Here is a 19,179-nt window from a genome sequence, read left to right as displayed (position 1 = left end):
AAGATTAGAGTTGCCTTGTTTTTTTTTATCTCAGCAACTCACTTAAAATAATAACTGAGGAAGGTTTGAGAAGGTTTGTAGCTCAGGTTGAGGTTGAGGTTCTACACCCTAAATAACTGAGGACCTGAATGGCATCTGCAAATCCTCAACCTATCAATACATTCAGGATGCCAGTGCTAACATTTTCTTCAGATCACCACTGCTCATATCATTCTCCTAGGATGTGAAGATTGGAGGGGCTTGGGCAGTGGAATATTACATCATTACTGCCTTCCCCCTTCAACCCTCCCCAGATCCAGGGTACTGTAGACTATACCTACCTTGCATTTTACCCTGTCATAGGATTCCTGAAGAAGGGCTGATGCCCGAAACATCGATTCTCCTGTTCCTTGGATGCTGCCTGACCTGCTGCGCTGATCTGTAGTCTAACTCCATATACCTGCCTTTAACCCATATCCCTTAATACTTTTGCCTCATAAGAAGTGATCTATCTCAGATTCAAAATTAACAAATGATCCAACATCCACAGTCATTTGTGGAAGTGAGTTCTAAACATTTACTACCGTTCGTCTGTAGAAGTGCTTTCTCATATCAACCTGTAGACTTCATCACAGAAAAGACTGCAACTCCATTGCAACGATGCTGCTCCTTTAACGAGGTTAGACTATCCTTGTTTTTTTTTTCAGAGGGTTCATAAAGGCAGAGATTCCAATATGTCTGAAAATATCTAATTGAGAATGTTTTTAGTATTTCTTTTAAAACACTTGTACAATAAAAGGGGAGTGGCCAGTTCTCCCAGTTTAGGATTTGGTTTGGTTTGGTTTTAGCAAGCTGTCAGTTATGAGGCTGCTGGTTAAAGAAACAATTCCATGCTAATCCTCTCTCTCTCTCTCTCTCTCTCTCTGATATCTCTCCTATAAGACCCTGTGTTTGATTTTACCTTTTTTCTTGGCAAGGGGTTGTTTATGGTATGTTGCAAGTATTTGGAACAGCATCATTAAGTTGCGATAGTCAATTGGGTTTTCAGATAAAAGATGTTTTTCTGTACTGTGTTCTCTTTTGATCGTATATAAATAAATTCAGTTTTGTTTAAAACTGAATGGTTGTGCCAGCTGCATTACTCCTGGAATATCTACTTAGAAGAGTTAAGGTCTGGGCTACCTTCTTGATTGTTTAAGAGGGTCTAGCCTGGTCCATAACACCATCAATGTACAACATATCTTGAAAATTGACACCACGGTTGGAAATTTACACTAAATATCCTAGGGGCTGCCATGGCACATACACAAGAGAGAATTCATAGTTTCCTGCCTCATATCAATATCCTTGGGCTTTACAGAGGTGGCTGCTGGGAGACTACAGCTACCTCCTCCAAACATGCCTGATGAAAATTTTATGGGACCTTCAGACTGAAACAGAATGAAAATGCATCTTTCTGATGTTTCCACTGAGGTCCATAGTGGAAAAGACCATGAATCCTTGTAAGAAGAGATTTTGATGCATGGTTCATTCTGATGGACCCTTACAACGTAGCCTTGCAAGGGTGTGTAACATCACCGTGGCATACTGTGCCCATCTCCCCTTGAGCTGGTAAAGGGCAAAATGCCCTGGATGCAGAAGAAATGGACAACCAATAGAATGAGGATCAGGATATTGACCGGGAGGGTCTTCTAAAAGACAAGGATAGAGCATTGCATTGTCGAGTGTGAGAAACCAGAGATAATCTAATTGAAACCCACTTCTCGGATGAATGAACTGGCTTTGGACTAGATTTAACTGTTTAACATTCTGCAGCCCCTCCTTGGTACAGAGGACATGTAGACTTTGTTATTTCTTCAGCCATTCAACTTTTCTGTTACAGAATAAAAGTTTTACTTTCCATGTTTTTGCACGCTTGGTTGCAATCATCAATATCACGGTTCAAGGATCTGTGACATCTGATGTTATCCACAGTCAACGAGTCAGTCAGTTGTGAAAGATGAGCAATTCTTGTCTATTACAACTTCTTTCATCCTTGGGGTGTCTTAAGAATTACCTCGCCACATGTGTGCAGTACTGTACATTTAGAGCTAAAACAAATTAAGAAAAGTTTCAGTGAAGAAAACAAGCTTCTTGCTGGCAAAGAAGGCTTTAACAGGATTTACAGTGCAGGTACAGAACCAATTCCTCACCAATTTTGCAGGTAAAGTGCAATTCAGCAGAGAATAATTTTGAAAAATTAATTTGAATAACTCTATGATTCTAAGTCCACAATGATTCCTCTCCTGGTTTAAGTTCAAACAAAGAGAAATGGCAAAGAAATGATCAAAAATGAATTTTATTTTCACCTGTGGAGTGTGGACACGATCTCACCAGCTCCAGCAGCACATTCAGGGACTTGCTGATGTAACGATGTGAGGCATGTAATGACGTGATTCAGCCAGAACAACAGGATGCTAAAGTAAAAAATCATAATCTAACCAAGCAGAGTCAGCATAGCTTCATTAAAGGGAAATTGATTCCTATTAATTGATTGGCTGTCTCAATCTGAATGGATAGAGGGGATCCAGTAAATGTTTTAGAACATAGTATATTATACAGTACAACACAGGAATGGGTCCTTCGGCCTAAATGTTGTGTCAAATATGACACCAAATTAAACTCATCCTTTCTACCTGTTCTAGGTCCATAACCCTCCATTCCTTGCATATTCATATACTTATCTACAAGTCCCTTAAATATCCCTGTTGTATCTATCTTCACCACCATCTTTGGCAGCACATTCCAGACTTCTGACCTCTCTGTGTTAAGAATGAGCCCTTCATATATCCCCTTTGAACTTTCCCCTTCTCAATTTAAATGAATTAGAAGATACCTCACAAAAAAGTTAAGTCATGAGACCCCATAGTATTGGAGGTAGTATGGTGGCATAGATAGAGAATTGGCTAATGGGCAGAAAACAGTGAGTTAGGATAAGGACTTCTTTTTCAGGTTAGTGACCCTTGACCAGTGGGGTTCCACAGGGATCAGTGCCAGGGGGATTTCATTATTTACAATATGTGTTAATAATTTGGAGGAAGGGAACAAATGTACTGTAGCCAAATTTGCACATGACACAAAAATAGGTAGAAAGGCAAGTTGCGAGAGGGATATACACAGTTCACAGTGAGATGTTGACAGATTAGGTAAGTGGGCAAAATGTTGGCAAACAGAATATAATGTGGGAGAGTGTGAAGTTGTTCATCATGAAAGAGAAAACTAAAGAACAGTGCATTACTTAAATGGAGAAAAAGTGCATAAAGCTGTAACAGAGCTGTGGGTACTTGTGCTGAAAACATAGAAAGCTAGCACACAGGTGCAGCAGGTTACTGTAAGGTTGACCCTTGTTTCAAGGGGGTTGAGTATAAGAGTAGGGAAGTCTTACTGAAACTGTACCAAGTGCTGGTGAGACCACACATGGAGTTTTATGACTGTTGTAGCTCACCTGTTTAAGAAAATACATTACTTCATTGAAGGCATCTCAGAGATGGTTCCTAAGGATAATCCCTGGTATGGAGGGATTGTTTTACAAGCAAAGATTATAGTTTGGACTCTACTTATTGCAGTTTAGGAGAATTGGAGATGATTTCATTAAGACATATAGAATTCTTAAGGGACTTGACAGGGTAAATGCTGAGAGGATGTTTCCCATCATGGGAAAGTCTAGTATCAGAGGGCACAGTCTCAGAATTAAGGTAAGTGAATTTAAGACTAAGATGGGAAGGGATTTCTTCTCTCAGAGGGTAGTGAGTTTGCTATGTAGAGCTGCAGGGCAGAGTGCTTGTGTATAATTAAGGCTAAGATAGATAAGTTCTTAGTAAGTAGGAACATCAAGGGTTATGAGGAACAGGCAGGAAAGTTCACGTGAGGAATGTCAGATTGGCTATGATCTTATTGAATGGTGGAACACACTCAAGGGGCCAAACAACCTACTGCTGTTCTCTTGTCAAACTGTGTAATGATCTAAAATCAGAGATGGTACTTGAATTGAGGAGAGTCGATTAAAAAGGAAACAGTTTTAAAGTGAGAAAAAAGTCTTTTGAAGGGGAGACTTAAAATTCTGACACCTTGCTATAACCTCCTTTATAATGGATTGCCGCATGTTCATTTTGACAAGTATTAGACTAACTGGTTTATATTCTCTTGCCATTCCTTTCTTGAATAAAGGTGTTGAATTAGCCATTTTTCCAATGCACTGGGATCCTTCAGAATTTAAAGAATTCTGGAAGTTTAGGACCAATGCATTCATGATCTTTGCAGCCAACAATTTTCAGATCCTAGAATTCGAGTTAAAAGCCTTTAGACTTAATACGGAAACGTTTCATGTTCTATTCCGCCTGGTTGTCAACAACAGATGAATGACTACTAACATTTCTTGAATAATCTGGGATATTGATCATTAGTCCTGTTCTGATTGCTAAGTGATGTAAGAGGTGGCAAATTAATTCAATTCATTAAAACATTGCCTCACACATTTGACATCAAAGCCTGGCACCTATCCAGATCCAGAAAGTTTCCCATTAGCATCACAATGGTCTACTTGACTGCAATTCCCAATGATTCTCACAAAGTCTCTTCTGTAGAACTGATATCTGTACACAAAAGAGTTAAGATACATAAGTAACAGGTGTTTCTTGCTATCCAGTAGCCATCTGCCTCTTGCTGCCTTTGTTATGAATAGTTCCATAGGATACTGTCTGTGGTTGGAAATGAATCAAATAGTTAAGTATTCCAAATGATGCACTTGATATAAATATGTGGGGTGAGATTTGGAAATATCACATGGGTGCAATCAGTTGCCTCCACAATTCTGCGGATGTATTGCCTCATCATTCAGATATCTGGGACTATTATCAAACTGAGCTAAAGCAATATAAATGTTTTCATTGTGCATGAATAGACAGAAATTATTTTTGTTCATATGGCCACCCTTGTATCTGGTTTCCTGGAATGCTTCTGTAACATAAGTGTTGAAGATTGTGGTCACTTTTACTCCAACAGTGACAGCATGCCTGAGATCCCACTTGTAGGTTGGTAAATTGGCTGAGGTGAGATTCCCACAAAGATAACTGTATTAGATACAGGCTCCTTCTGTCTCCTCTTAGTACAGGTCTCTTCATGGATAATGCCAAAAGTAGTTAAAGATCTGCTGAATAATTTTACTGATTCTTGCATGCAATCTTGAGAAATTGTCTAATGTTTGGAAAAGCAATCTTATTTTAGTCATGGACTCTTCGGTCCAAATCATCCATACTGACCAGATATTCCAACCCAATCTAGTCCCTTCTGCCAGCACCCGGCCCACATCCCTCCAAACTCTTCCTATTTATATATGCATCCAAATACCTTTTAAATGTTGTGATTGTACTCGCCTCCACCACTTCCTCTGGCAGCTCATTCCATACATGTATCACCCTCCACGTGAAAAGGTTGCCTCTCAGGTCTCTTTTATATCTTTCCCCTCTCACCCTTAACCTATGCCCTCTAGTTCTGGACTCCCCCACCCCATGGAAGAGACTTTGTCTATTTATCCTATCCATGCCCCTCATGATTTTATAAACCTCTATAAGGTCACCCCTCAGCCTCCGACGCTCCAGGGAAAACAGCTCCAGTCTATTCAACTTCTCCTTACAGCGCAAATCCTCCAACCCCGGCAGCATCCTTATAAATCTTTTCTGAACCCTTTCAAGTTTCACAATGTCCTTCCGATAGGAAGGTGACCAGATTTGCATGCAATATTCCAAAAGTGGCCGAACCAATGTCTTGTACAGCTGCAACATGACAACTTCCCTTTAAACAATCCCATTTCCACATTGATTGGAAATGTGGAGACTGTGCCTGTTTTCTAAGTATATACCTTCACTGGGTACTTAGCAGGCTTTTCTTGAAGCTTAGGTTTAAGGTTCCTGCCACAGAAACTAGAGTAAATAGGCTGGGTTGACACTCCAGCAGTACCTAGAAAGCATTGTACTGTTAAAGCTCCAGTTTAGATGAGGCATTAAACTAAACAATCTATGTGGATGTAAGAGATCCCATGGTACATATTTGAAGATACCCGTTAGATAAGGTGCTCCTTCAACCTCCGTCTTTGAGTTCCCCTTGCAGGAATTTTGAGACTTATGCAATCTCGTGTGAGACTTATATCAGTAATATTTTTAGACATAAATATATTATCCACCCCATTAGTGGGTGCCACAGTGGTTAGCACTGTTGCCTCACAGCGCCAGAGACCCGGGTTCAATTCCCACCTCTGGCGACTCTCTGTGTGGAGTTTGCACATTCTCCCCGTGTCTGCATGGGTGTGCTCCGGTTTCCTCCCACAATCCAAAAAATGTGTAGGTTAAGTGAATTGGCCATGCTAACTTGCCTGTAGTGTTAGGTGAAGGGGTAGATGTAGGGGAATGGGTCTGGGTGGGTTACGCTTCGACGGGCCGAAGGGCCTGTTTCCACACTGTAAGTAATCTAATCTAATCTATAAAAGTGCTTTTAAACTCATATACAGATCTGGCATGTAAATGACCAACTAATATCAATGAGAACCTCATTAACCTTTATCGTGGTTGACATTTTTACTGTGAGAACGAGAAATTTGCATTATATTAACTCTAATGAGAGTTATTTATCAAAAATCAACTGATGGGATCTATTGGACCCTGATGCCATCTGAATGGATACACATTCTAATCATTATGCAGCTCCAGCATAATATTGGAATATTTAATCTTTAGTTCTTTACATTTAACTCAGGCTATGTCTGTATTGTTGTAATGCTGTTAAAAATCATGTCGAATAAAGTACTCAGTGAAATTGGTTACCTGAACAAAATTAATCTTTCTCGTACTTGTTCCTTACTCGATCCCATTTTACTGTGATGAATAGCTTAGCTTTCACTTGCTTGTTTAGATTGTCACTATCATTAGAACTGGAGATCATGAAACAGTAAATGTTTGTGATAACCAATTGAACCACGCCACTGATGGATCCAAGTGTGTCACTTTAATGTTACTAATGAAAAAATTCTCAGCATTTCAAATCTTATTTATTGTGGTAAACCAGTTATCACTGGAAAAAAATTGGATATGCCCTTTCTAAGAATCTTCACTGAGTTTGCCAAATAAAATAATGTGAAGTAGTTCATTGCCTTCCTGCATAATTATTTTAAATTACCATTCTATCCAACATAATTCTGAATTTTAACATTTTATAGTGATAATTATAGTTCATCCATATTCCAAATGACAGCCTTAGGTATTAATTAATACTTAGGTATTAACAGTATTTCTGACCAAATTGCAGTATTGTATATTCACTCAGAGCAAGTGGCTATCATTTGCAAATCCCATATTTATTGCCCACCTAACATTTTTTTCTTTATTAACTTTAATGATCTTTGCAGGTTCATTCAAAGTTTTATAAGAAAGGAAGTCTCAGGGTTTTGGCCCAGCATCTATAAACAAAAAGTGAGATATTTTCAGGTCCGGATCTGGTACAATTTGACGGGGAACTTGCAAATCTTGATATTCCACATATCAGCTGCCTTGACATTCTAGATGAAAGAAGTCATCAGTGTGGGAGCTGTTGTTGAAGAAGCCTTAGTGAAGCAACTATACATATTACATATTGCACATATAGTGTGACAGTGATGAAAGGATGCAAATCAAAGAGGATTGCTTTGTCCTAACTGTTGTCAAATGCCTTCAATGCTGTTAACGCTGCACCAATCTAGACTGGTTGAAAATTTTCCATCATTGTCCTGTCTTGTGATTTTGTTGATAGTAGAAAAGATTAGAAAGTCAAGAGGTAAGTTGGCTTCTGATCTTTTCTTCAAGCCACTGTACTGATTTGGCTGATTTAATTATATTCCAGGTCAGTGGTGACACCAATGACTCCCTCTTGTCGATGCTGGGAGATTTCAGTGATAGTATTATCATTGAATAGCAGGGACAGATCGAATACTTCTCATGAAGGGCCGTCAGCGCTCTTACTCACATAGCATGAATATTAACTCCCACTTATCAGCCTAAATGTGAATGTTTTTCTTCAGATCTCACTGAATACAGGCATGAACTGTTTCAATCTGTGGGAATGTGAATGGAACTAAACACTCTGCAAACAGTGAAATTTCCCATTTTGATCTCGTAATAAGGAAAAGTTTATTGATAAAACAATTTAATGTGTGCATTCTTTACTATTCATCATAGAAGGTGGAGTTTAATATACTATCATTGCCCAATATTTGAAATAGAATAAGCAGAGGGATATAGAAGTTGTTTGTTTAATTAAGTATTTGATATTTAAGCAAATGCCTTTTGTTTTAATTAGTTAGGAAAATAAACCTTTTTTTCATGTTAGCTAGCAAGGTCATAATGATATTCCAATGCTAAGTTGTTGAGGTAGGTGGTGATGGCTGGTCTTGTTCCTTGAACCATTGCGTCTGTCTAATGTAAGAACATTGTAATAATGCTACAATAAGATCAAAATATGATCTCCTAAGACTTTTGGCTTTATGGTGATGAAGGCATAACAATATATCCAAGGTAGGACTTTGAAACAGAACTTGTGCATATGATGTTCCTAAACCATATCATTGTTCTTGATAGTTAAAGTTGCTGTTTGAAAGCTTCTGTCTCTAAGCACAATGACATGGCACAATACCATCTACAGAATAGCTGGAATGAATTGACATCCCTTGTTTCCTGGCTGCACGCATTCAGACAATGGGGAACATTTCGACTTACCTCCGACATAAGCTTTTACATTAAGCAGGGATTTTACTTAATAAGGAGGTGAATCATTTGTTAGAGCATACCTCACCCCTGCCCAATCATAATGAGCACATTGTTTATTTCTGCTGACAGGAATGACATTACCCAGCATTGGTGTGAATCCAATGTCTACTGTAGACGTTTTGGTCTGACTCGGTTTCAAAGGAGCTGAAACCTTCAGGAAAAAGCACTTTGTCAGCCATTATAACAGAGGGAATTTCTTTTTAAAGCATCCTAAATTGTTTGGGTCAGGGATGCTCCCCTGATGGATTTCAAAAACTCGAGGCTTTGATGATTTTTATTCAACAATATCCTCTTCTTTTTGGTTAGACATGACTTGAACTTTTGGACAAGTTTTTTTTACAATTCCTTCTATTGGCCCCAGTTTTGCTTATGTTTCAGTGTTTCATGTTCCTCCCTATTATTGCCTTAAGATAGTTATTCTTACATCTATTCTGTATTTAAAGGCAAAAAAAAAAGAGATCTTTCACTGGTAGTGAAAAAAAAGGTCCTCCACATTTGAAAGCAAAATGGAGTTTCTTCGATGGTTTAAGCAAGCTGCCTATTTTGGACCTGAGTCTTACTGATCAGCAAAGGCCTACTTGGATGATGTGCTTTTCTTTATTCTAATCCTCAGCTTTCATATTAAAATGTCAATTTCCGAACACAGTTTGCTACTTTTTCCAATGACTTGTTTCAAAGCTTTGCATTTTCAGATATTCTTTTTGGGACAACTTCTACTCAGTTTATATATAGTATCATCCTCTGCATTAAACTAATGGTGCAGTTAGACCGAATTCATCAGCTTTACACTTATATGAGTTTGAGAACCGCTCGAGTTGGCAGAACCAATTTACGCTGCCCATTCACATCACTTTCAAGCAGGGAAGTGCTCATTACAAATATCCTTCAATGCATACACAGAGGTTGGCTTTTAGGTGTTTGAAGGCCAGTGAGAATTCTGCAATGGTAATAAAGAAATATCTCTCTGTAGTTTGCTACTCGTATTTGAGGAAAGAACAGAAGATTGCTTTTATACTTCAAAAACTCTAATCTAAGATTTTAAAAGGAAGATTTCATCCTAGTTCCATTTAAGTCTGAATTAAAATGAGGAAAAGACTAATGCTTCTAAATAATCTTGCAGTAAGTGCCAAAAACTGAACTGATATTCACTCTGCTGCATTTTAAGGCATGCCCTAAAATTATTTGTGTATGAAAAGAAAGCTGTGATTTTTGCTCGAACATCGAACACATTTGAACATCTTGCATGCCACAGACTTTAGGCCACGTTACCCTTTTAGAAGCTTGTTCCTTGCATTTAAAAGTAAGTTCCCATGATCACCATGATCTAGAACAATAAGCAATGAGGATACATATGTACACCAACACCTGAAAGTTTCTCTTTAAGTCATTCACCATCCTGACTTGGAAATATATTGCCAATTCTTCATAGTCATTGAGTTAGGAGTGCCCTTCCTAACAGTGTAGTAGATTTACCTACACCAGTTGGACTGCAGCGGTTCAGGAAAGTAGGTCACCATCACCTTCTCAAGGGCGAATAGGGATGGGCAATAAATGCTGGCCCAGACAGTGAAACCCATCTTTGCCGAGTTATTTTTTCAAAGTGTTATCCAAATCTGACAATGTAGATGAATTAGCAGATTATATCAAAGGACATATTCACTCTGATTGCAATGGAAAACTAAAGTAGAGCTGTTCTTTTCTTTTCAAGAAATCTGTGAGTTGTACAGTTGAATGGTTTTATTCCTGAATCACGCCTGATAAAAAAAAAGCTATGAAGTTCCTTCAAGCCTATAATTTAATATTAAGGTTCAGAAGACATTTTGAAAATATTCAGAATTGGCACTTGTGATTTATAGTACACCAATTAGCTTTATTCTAAAATATTCATCTCTGCATGAAGGATGTTGTATTGTTCCACTGAAACATATCATTGCATATCAATGATTCAATTTTGATTTGGGTTTCTATTGTAAATGTTTCTCAATTGTACTTTCCAGTCCAAGCATCCTGGTTTAACTTCCAATTCAAGAAACCTCTTAGACAAATATTTCCCTTGATGTTGCAAAGACTACAGATCAGAAACTCAAAGTACAGAGGACATTTTTAATATGTAATTCAAAATGTAATTTTTCTTTAAAAAAGTGCTTTTTTTAAAGATACTGGCAGTCTAGTGATTGTAACAAGGTCAGACAGGTGGACCTCAGAATATGAGTTTCCTGATTTGAGCTGTTGATCTGTCTAATTAGGAAGCCCTGGCTGACAGATATAAACAGGAGTGTCAGAGGTTCTGTTCACTCTGAGAGCTGGCTCTGAGGGAGCTAGATCAGTGTCAAGGACTCTCCATGTGTAAATAAAGGGTGACTTGGTGACAGGAACACCTGAAGTATCAAATAAACTGGACTGTAATCTCTCATGATGAGAACAATCGCATGGAGTGACAACCCTCTGATCAACACAAAGCATTCTCCTGTGGATTACATCAAAAATTACTGACATATTTTCTGCTTTTCCATTTGAAGAGTACATGGGGGACAGAGTATTAGAAAGCCCGTTTCAACTTTACTGTAGTATAGTAATGGGACTAAATGATTGTATGTATCTATGGTTACAACATGGCAGTAAACCCTTCTGCAAATTAAACCAAACACTCAGAAAAGCTCACTTCACCTCATAATCTGTTAAAGTATGAGTGATAGAGAAGTTCTAAATTACACTAATTAAAGAAAAAAATAATCCCTTAACTCTAAAAGTGAACATTAAACAACAACCATTCACAACTCTAATCCCCTATTTCTCATAACTGTTTGTTATCTGCCTCCAACTCCATAACAATATACTGTTCCAATTAAAATACATATTAAAATTACATCAACTTAATTTCAAAACCACACAGTGGCTGTCTTCTCTGGAGTCCTTCTTCTTTTAGCTAAAGATTTCCCTGGGTCATCTTCTGTCTTTTACTGCAAAGATATTCATATGAAAAGGGTACCTTTGAAAGAGTGTGTTTTGAAGGGCAGTCTCTCTCAATGGTAGTTACTTTCTCGATGGTAGTTGGTCTCTCTGTCTGACTTTCAAAGTGCTTGTTTTTTTTTAATATGCCAAATATCAGATCATCTCATAGGTTGAGGTTCAAACTCAGTTGGGTTTTAGTATGCTGGGGCATAATCTAAACTGATTGTTTAAATTTGAATTGTTGTCAAAATAGCAACTAACTCAAGTTATCTATTTCACAGCCAAATGTTACATAATTTCAATTTTCCAGTGCAGTTGGAGACTGCTAGCTAGTCATATGATAGGTACTTAGAAGCTCTCAGTGCAAAACAGCATTCACTCTCTCAAAGTTACAGTACACACCTTCAACTTCACAACACCTCCCTCCCCTTCAGGAAAAAATGAACCATCATAATGAAAGGATGGCTTCATTTTTTTTCTAAGTCTTAACCCCATCACAATAAAATACGTAAAACAATAATTTAAGTTCATATTGATTTCAGCGCACATAAATATAACATTGGTATCTGTTCAATCTTATCTATACTTTATCCTTTAAATCCGCAATGGCGCATTTGCTATCACATTTTTGTGACCCGCAACATGTACTATTTATAAATTAAAAGTCTGCAATGTAAGACTCCAATGAAATAGCCTCATTTCTTGTCTTTAAATCATTTCAAGAGTATAAGAGGATTGTAGTCTGTGCACACAACTGTCTCCGACACATTGTTCATCACATAAACACTAAAATATTGTAAGGCCGGTACCAAACTCAATAATTGCTTTTTGATGGTAGAGTATTTTCTCTGGTAGGTGCTGAGTTTCTTTGAAAAGTAGCCAATTGGCTGTTCAATCCCATCATCACCTTTCTGTAGCAGAACAGTTCCAACTCCTATATTGCGAGCATTGATTGGTGCAGTTAAAACTAATACAATGGTTAATACTGCATTTAACTTGCCAAATGCTGCTGGCATTGTTCTGTCCACTGAATTTTGTGTTCTTCAGTAAATTGTTTAGCGATGTCACTGTGCTGCTGATATTTGGAACAAACATTGGGGAGAAACCACTTAGTTCCAAAAATTGAAGTACCTCTTTCTTTGAGAATGGGTGTGGAACTTCCTCAATGGCCTTCGTCCTGGAGTCCCTTGGGGTCAACCTTCCTTGACCGATGTTATGTCCCAAGAATATCACCTCTGCCTTCGTGAATTCTGTTTCCCTTAAGGGTTATTACCAGTTTTGCTTTTCTTAATCATTAAAAGAGTTCTGTCAACTGCACCGTGTGATCTTTCTATGACTCACTGAAGATCACTACATCATCATTAGGGTGGCACGATGGCTCAGTGGTTAGCACTGCTGCCTCAGGGCCCCAGGTTCGATTCCAGCCTCGGATGACTGTTTTTGCACATTCTCCCCGTGTCTGCATAGGTTTCCTCCCACAGTCCAAAGATGTGAAGGTAAGGTGAATTGGCCATGCTAAATTGCCCATAGTATTAGCCATAGCATTAGTCAAAGGAAAATGGGTCTGAGTGGGTTACTCTTTGGAGGGTCGGTATTGACTGGTTGGGCCGAACGGCCTGTTTCCACACTGTAGGAAATCTAATCTAATCATCCAGATAGACTGCACAGTTTGTTAACCCAACCACAAATCTGTTCATGAGTTTTTGGAATGTGGCTAGTGCATTCTCCATTCCAAAAGGCATCACTTTGAATTGATTTAGCCCATTTGGGGTTACAAATGCAGAAACTTCTTTCTCTTTCTCTGATAAAGATACCTGCCAATAGCCACACAGGAAGTCCAGCTTTGTGAGGTATCTGGCTTGTCCAAATTTCTCTATACAGTACTCCAATCTTGGAGTCTGTTTTTGTTATGGCATTGCCATTCCAATAGTCCACGCAAAATTGTTGAGGCCAATCAGGTTTGGGAACTAACACGGTTGGCAAACTTCTTTCGCTCTGAATCAGTTCAATGATATCTTCATTGAGCATTGCATCCACTTCCTTCTGGACCTGGGTGGTTTTGACAGCATTAAGCCTGTAGGAGTGTTGTTTTACAGCACAGCATTCCCTACTTCTACCTCATGCACAATAGCATTAGCCCTCCCCATCCTATTCCTGCATATGTCTTCATACTGCTATAACAAACCTTTTAACATATATTGAAGTACATCAAACTCCACAACATCTGGATTTGATTCCACACTCCGTGGGGCAGTAATTAATACCTGTTTCTCCAGTTCCCTCTCTCTATTATATTAAGGTTTCTACATGTTCACATGACATACCCGATACAGTTTTTTCCTGTCCGGCATCTTTACCAGATAGTTTACCTAACCTAACTTTTTCTCAATTTGATAGGGATCATTAAACCTGGCTTTGAAGGAAATCACCTACCATAGGTAACAATACCAATATGTCATTCCTATGGAAAATGTCCAAATTTTAAAGTTTTTATCTTCCCCCTGCTTCAATCTATGCTGTGCCCTCTTCAGGAGCTGTTTAGCTAACTCACCTACTTGATTTAATCTCTCCCTCAGCTCTGATACATAATCCAAGTGTGAGATCTCCAACTTCGGTCCTGTCAATTTCTCTTTAATTAATTTCAAAGGCCCTCTCACTTTATGTCTGAATATTAACTCAAAGAGAGTAAACTGAGTAGATTAGTTTGGGACATCTCTAATGGCAAACAAAATGAATGGGATCCATTTATTCCAATCATTCGGGTAATCCTGACAGTACACTCTTAGCATGGTCTTCAGGGTCTGATACAACCTTTCCAAAGCTCCCTGGGAATCAGAATGATATGTACTTGATTTAAAGTGCTGTATGTCTAAGCTATCCATGACTTCCTTGAACAGTTTAGCAGTAAGGTTAGACCCTTGGTCTGATTGAATGTCTCCAGGTAGACCATACTGTGTGAAGAAAGCTACTAACTCCTCCACAACCCTTTTTGCCTTAATACTCCGTAATGGAATTGCCTCTGGAAATCTGATAAACACATCCATTATGATTATCAAGTATTGGTTCCCACTTCTAGTTTTAGGGAAGGGACCTACACAATCAATTATAATTCACGTGAAACATTCTTTGAATGCAGGAATTAGCCTGTGGCTTACCTATCATTTGGCATGCTTGACATGTACGGCAAAAGCTAACCACATCCTTGTGTATTCCAGGCCAATAAAAATGCTTTTGTACCTTGGCCTGAGTCTTCCTCACACCGAGGTGACCTCTTACTGGTAATTCATGTGTTAACTATAACAATTCCTGTTTGTATGCCAACGGCAACACAATCTGGTGCACTTCTGCCCATTTCTCCTCAGCACTAACCCACCGTGGTCTCTATTTTCATCTTAAAATTCTATCTGTAAGATAATAACCCTTAGGAATACATTCTCACTCCGTTTCTGATAATGCATCAATATATGTATCTTTTATTGTCTCGTCTTTCTGTTGTAACTCCATTAGCCTTTCAGGACTAAACACTTCCGCCTGACCCTCTGCCTGTTCAGGATTTTCTTGCACCATTACATCAAACAGGGTGTCCGGTAACTGAACCTCAACCCCTGCAACTTTCTCTTTCGGTTTTGCTTCATGCTGTTACTTTTAATAGTGGGATCTTGTTACTACACAGTCTGGAAAAATCAGGGGTATATTTCTTTGAACTCCTCAGTTCCCTGATCTTCCTTTGGTTTCTCCACAACAAGGGGTGTCGCTCCCATCTTAGATCCTGCTAAATCATTCACAAGAACAAACTATCTTCCTAGAACAGCACTCTGTCAATAACTCCCACAGTTACTTCCCCAGTCTTGATTTGGCTCTTCAACCTGATCTTACACAGTGGAATGCTAAATTTCTGTCCATCTATCCTACAAATTACTATTCTATCAGGTAACAGGTCAGAAAGAGTGCAAATGTGTTCATCTCTTACTGTTAGAGACAGATTAGATCAATACCTCTCAAAATTATAATTTCTCCCCCTGTTCTTTCTGAGTAAACTTTACCCACAGAGGCAAAGTCTTTACAGAGATCACGCACTAAGTCCATACCCAGCCCCTACCGAGGCTGTGCACTCTCCTGCAGCTCCTCAACTTTTAGATTAGATTAGATTACTTACAGTGTGGAAACAGGCCCTTCGGCCCAACAAGTCCACACCGCCCCGCCGAAGCGCAACCCACCCATACCCCTACATCTACCCCTTACCTAACACTACGGGCAATTTTAGCATGGCCAATTCACCTGACCTGCACATCTTTGGACTTTTCTTAGGGTTTTCTTTACTACTTTCACTAATGCCACTGGCTTAGCTTCAACAGATCTTTTCTCACAGTGTCTTTCTTTAATGACCAGCACTGTGACTTTATGTGTCCTACTTTCTGACAGTGAAAACACCTTTTTCCAGTGCCTTTCTTTAAAGACCAACACGGTGACTTTGTGCATTCCACTTTAACACAGTGGAAACACCTGAGGCCTTTCACCTTGCTTTCACCTTCTTGGGCTTCTTCTTTAACTTGTGGTAAACAATTACCAGTGTGCTCTGCTCTTTGTTTCATAGTGAAGGATCTCCCCTTCTCCCAATTTCTATCCCTCGCAGGATGAAATTCTTACTGGAAGCTAAATCTTGCCTTATGCACCAAAGCATATTCATCTGCCATCTCTGCTGCTCTTCTCACTTCCTGAACTTTCTGTTTATCCACATGAATTCTTATCATCTCTGGAAGTGAGATTTTAAACTCTTCCAGCAGAATAATCTCTCTTAGAAACTAATAGATCCTATCTATTTTTAAGGCCCACACCCATCTATCAAAATTACTATGTTTAATTCTTTTGAACTCAACATAAGTCTGACCTTGACCTGGTTCATCCTTTATGTACCGTTGTCTATACACTTCTGTTCCAATTCATAAGCACTCAAAATAGCCTGTTTGATATCTGCATAACCTCTTTACCCCTCATCTGATAGCACTGAGAATACCTCACTAGCTCTGCCTACCAGCTCAGTCTGAACTAGCATTACGCACAAGTTCTCTGGCCACTCCATCTGCCTAGCCAATTTTTCAAATGAAATAAAGAAGGTTTCAACATCTTTCTCATAAAATGTGGCAGTGTTTTAGCATATTTGTATATATCATTACCTTCTCTTTTCATCTCCATCCTGTTAACTTGACTTTCCTGACTAATTTGCAACTTCTAAAGTTCAAATTGTCTCTCCCTTTCTCTTTCTTCTCTTTCTTGTCTCTCTCTTTCTCCATCTTGTCTCTCTCTTTGTTCAGTGAAGAACCTTGTCTCCTATTCTTTCTCTTCTAACTTCATTTGCCTCAATTGTAATTTAAGTTTTTCTAACTCTACTGTACACGTCTGTTTCTCTGACACACCTAAGTGTTTGACAAACTCCTTTAAAATTTCAACTTTCCTTTTGTCCCCGGGTAAACCCAATTCCAACCTATTTGCCAATTCTAAAAGTATGACCTTCTTCTGTCTTTCTAAACTTTTTTGGCAAAATTGGGAAGCATCTTCAAACTCCGAAATCTCTTTCGCAGTCTTAAGAGCCATTTGTCTTATTTTAATTTAACCAAGCACAAGTAGCCGAACTTAAACAAGTTGTCTCACTTGTGTTTTATTTTAACATCTCGGCCACTAATCGACAGGTGTTTAAATCTGTTGGGATCTTTTGTACCCCAAATCTGTTCAAATCTGTCCAAGTCTCAGACTGGATCTGTTCAAACCTGTCCAAATCACGGACCAGAGGTCCCAAACTGTTACATCACAGCAGTGAACCCTTCTATTAATTAAACCAATCACCTAGAAAAGCTCACTCTGCCTCGTAATCCGTTAAAGTATGAGTGACAGAGAAGTACAAAATTCCATGATTTAAAGATAAAATAAAATAAAATAATTTATTCCTTAACTCTAAAAGTGAACATTAAACAACAATCATTCACAACTCTAAGTCCCCATTTTCTTAAAGGAGAAACTGAGGACTGCAGATGCTGGAGATCAGAGCTGAAAAATGTGTTGCTGGAAAAGTATAGCTGGTTAGGCAGCATCCAAGGAGCAGGAGAATCAATGTTTCACACATAAGCCCTTCTTCAGGATTCCTGAAGAAGGGCTTATGCCCGAAACATCGATTCTCCTGCTCCTTGGATGCTGCCTGACCTGCTATACTTTTCCAGCAACACATTTTTCAGCACATTTTCTTAAAGGCTTGTTATCTGCCTCAAACTCTATAACAATATACTGGTCCAATAAAAGTCCATATTAAAATTACATCAACTTAGTTTCATAGTGGCTGTTGTCTTCGTTGCCCTTCTTCTTTTTGCTGAAGATCTCCCTGGATCGTCTTCTGTCTTTTACTGCAGAGATGTTTCATATGAAAAAGGTACCTTTGATAGAGCATGCTTTGAATGGCAGTCTCTATCAATGGCAGTTACTTTGTCGATGCTAGTTGGTCTCTCTGTTTGACTTTCAAAATGCCTGTTTCTTTTATACCCCAAACATTGGATCATCTCATTGGTTTGAGGTTGGCAAAAACAATAAAATCAAACTCAGTTGGTTTTTAGTACAAACCAGTTAAAGAAAGGAGTTAGACCAAAAGAATTTCAACCTGTCTACAAAACCAAATAGCTCTAAAAATTGACTGTTAAACCATCAACTCTAATGCTATCAGTAACCTTCATTGCAACAACCATAACATCCCTATTTTTGAACAATTCAGTAATGGGTTCATATACCTTTCTTTTAAAACATTTATCCTGTTCGATCTAATCTCTTATTTATAATCTATGCATGCATGTTGTGTAACTAATGTTTCTTGAATTTAATAACTTATAAACTCATCCTTTATTACCTTGAAAAAATCTTGTTAACTTGATTACTTTTGAAACTCAAGTTCATTTAGATCTGGGAGGAAGATACCCCACAAGTGAAGGGTTCGTTTTTAACTTAATCTTGTTGCCACAAACTGAGAGGTGTATGAATAAAGAATGTGAGCTAGTTTATGCCTGTTCACTCAGGAACTTGACAGTTTAGGGTACCCTGTCTAGAACTGTTGCAAATTGGAGAACATTACGCAGAATGCCATCATAACAACGAAGAGACTTGAACTGAAACATTAACTCTGATTTCTCTCCACTGATGCTGCCAGACATGCTGAGATTTTTCAGCAATTTCTGTTTTCATTGAGAAGAGACTGGCCATAATATTTTCAGTTTATGCAACTATTGAATTTGTTAGCATTGGTGGGAAGTGAATAAACCTTTCTCTCTCCTAAAACTGCACGTTCCTGTTCAAGTGTGAATAAGTAGTGGGCACATGCAAATGTATACGACCAATTGAGTTTTATGTGAGTTTGAATTTGATCAAATTAGTTAATAAAACTGCA

This window comes from Chiloscyllium punctatum, chromosome 4 (assembly GCF_047496795.1).
Source record: "Chiloscyllium punctatum isolate Juve2018m chromosome 4, sChiPun1.3, whole genome shotgun sequence".
Lineage (NCBI taxonomy): Eukaryota > Metazoa > Chordata > Chondrichthyes > Orectolobiformes > Hemiscylliidae > Chiloscyllium > Chiloscyllium punctatum.
Note: the sequence above shows the minus strand (reverse complement) of the source record.